This window comes from Pinus tabuliformis, chromosome 1_1, assembly GCF_031772625.1.
Source record: "Pinus tabuliformis cultivar Carrire ecotype Pingquan chromosome 1_1, CPIR1, whole genome shotgun sequence".
Classification (NCBI taxonomy): Eukaryota; Viridiplantae; Streptophyta; class Pinopsida; order Pinales; family Pinaceae; genus Pinus; species Pinus tabuliformis.
Window position 1 is genome coordinate 452,123,967 of NC_142297.1, and position 3,108 is coordinate 452,127,074.

Below are 3,108 nucleotides of genomic sequence, written 5' to 3' on the forward strand. Positions count from 1 at the left end.
GATTTGTGATTTTTCTATCTCTAGTGCATGATCACGCCACTTTGTTTACATAGTCATGTTGTGATTGGTTTTTTTTGTTTTCTTCTTGTTACTTCCTTTTATGTTTGGAGTCTTGGAAATTTGTTGGGAAAGAGAAAGTTAATGGAGCTTAGGGAGAGTGGTGTGGTACCCAACATATGACATAAGACCCAAATGAATCTCAATGCATGAGTAAACACAGTGGAAGGTAAAACTATGAAAAACAGGTAAATTGGTTCGATCCATTGGTGTAAATGGATAGTGGTAGTATAGTCATAAGAAAGTGTTGTAGAGAAAACCCAACACCCACCATTATTTGAGATAATAGGGACCCTTTCCATTAATTTATAGCTAAGCATCTTTTATGATTTTCATTTAAGTTAATTGCCTTACAATATTATCATTTTATCATTTTCGTCGGATTTATGTTTTGATCGTTTCATTAAATCCGGCTTTTCACAAGCTTTCCATCGATACTTATTTTGACTCATTTGGTCAAGATGTCTGTAAATGACATTCCTTTAAAGTTTGATCGTTTTCTTGCATGGACTAAAAATGTAAATAAATGTATAATATTTCAATTTTTGTAACTAATTAACTTCAATAGTCACTCATTGTAAATATTGACTTTTAGGTAACTTTTATTAAATATTTATTTTTTCACTAATGGTCCTACAAAATGACCCAGCTAAATCATACAACAGATAAAAACGTGTTTCAGAATCTTGGTAATTTACTCTAATTTATTATTTTAAAGCAAATTGCCAAGGCTAGATTCTCAAAATTGCAAAGTGATTATAGTCTAATTTGTAGGATTATTAATTCCATGTGGACCCCACTTCATATCACTTCTTCCTTCCTAGAATTGCGATTTTAAAACTGCAATAAAAAATTGTGATCCAATATTGCAATTGTGATAGATCGCAAATAACCTTTTTATTTTAATGCACCGTTATTAAAACTTCGATATTCGATTTGGAAAACATGCGATGGTTAAATTTCTTAATTCTAAGTTTTTCACACTCGTTATACCTCCCAGGCCTACATCACCTCACATCACCCGCATACCTTATCCCTCCACCTCACTCGCCTCAACATCACCCTCACGTCATATCCCTTATCACTCCATTTTCCCTCCACCGCTTATCTCTCCATACCTTCATCACTAACACCTATAATCTCCACCCTTCTCACACTAATATGAATATTTGTTAAAGATTTTGTAATTTTAATTTTTTTTTTAATTAATATAATACTATTTTAATTAAGCATTAAATTAAAAATTTTAATTAATTTTGTTAATTAAAAGTTACTAAGAATTACTAATGCAATTATAATTACTTGTTATTAATTAATTAATAAAAACAATTTAATTTAGAAATAGATTTTAATCAAAAAATTCTAATTTTTAGCCCACGCAACAGAAATTCCAGAATTCTATCAATTTTAATATACCAACTTCATAGGTTCATAAATGGAGCTTTACTTGGTGAAATGAGGCCCAGGACGACTCATTGGAAAGATAAAATCACGGAAAACATTTTTGAGGAGATTTTGTTAACAAATTTGATCATTTATTAGGTCTAAAATTCAGCAGAACATCAAGCTCCGATTTTTTAAATAAACTAATTTTTTTGAGTTTTATTTTTCTGCATTTTAATTTTTGCAAGCCTCTTCTGAATGCAAGTCCATTCGTCAATGATATCCTTGGCCAATTAAAGCATCACAGGAATCAATAGAAAGCTCAGATCTCCTTTTCAATTATTTATTTAATTAAATTTGATTTGATTTGTTTTAATTCCAGATTTGGCATTTTGATTTTATTTTTCCATTGTAATTTTGTTTCGATTTGATTTTGCAGGAAATCAGTTGAAGAGATGAGAAGAACAAGATCTCAAATCAATGAGAAGGCTCCAACAATACAAGGATGGAATTTTGAGCCAATGAAAATTGATTAATCATATTTCTTCTTCAACAAACATTCGTATTTTGAATTCCTTTGTAAATATGATAAATAACATATTGTATAATGTAATAGGGTTTCTCTCCTCTATAATTATGGAATTCTAAAAGCACTTATGTAATAAGGATTTAGAGTTGTAGGTGGGAGGAGTGAAAATCTTAGATCGGGGAATTATTGAGGATTTTTATTTTGCATTCTGAATTGTGTGTGATGGACAGAGTTTGCACTTCTTTAGCTTTTGTTGTAACAACAAAAATTCAAGCAATGTAAAGAACTGTTTGAGACCAGAGCCAGATAAATGGATTCAATAAATTGGTATTTCTAATACTACTATTTAAAATACTAGTTTTGCTTTATGATGGAAGGAATGTGTCATTTTATTCATATTTGTGCACTTTTGTCGGTATGAGTAATTTGTCTCAATCATATGTTATTATTTATCTTTGCTCTTATGGGTTGAATTCTGATTTCTAGGTAACTATTTAGTCAAAAATCTGTATTTTAATATTGGTTTAACAAATAGTAATATGTTGTGAACTTCTTCCTCATATTATTGTTTAATTATCCGAATTATTGATTAAATAATGAATATCATTTTTTTGAACTTCTTCCTAAATTTTGTTGGTTGATTATTTAAGTCGAGAGATCTCTTAATAGAATGTGACTTGGTATTCATAATGTCGGTTAATTGAACTACTTTGTTAGCTTGGTATTCATTATAATCCAAACGTATTTAAATCCCAATCATTTAAATATCTTTCTCTCAGTTGGGTTAGATCTATATCTGCCTAATTGAGATAGGATTAGGATATATTTCTGTTTGCTTACATTATAGAATAAGTTTGCATTTAGATTTAATTCTACATTCTTATAAGTCCTCTTCCCAAAGAAACAAACTTTAGTTATGGCTTGGCTGAGCCCCAGATCGGCTTAAGGATCACTTTCTTGCCTGATCATCAAGAGGGTTGATTTGATGTCTCTTTTCCATTGGTGGATGAAATTAATATTGTAATCCATTTTGGAGATTGAGAGAAGGTAACTGGACCTAGTTGAACCAGTCAGAACCACTAGCACAAACCTAAAAGGAGCTTCATTAAGGTCCAGACTGGGTGGCCATCCTTCATGTT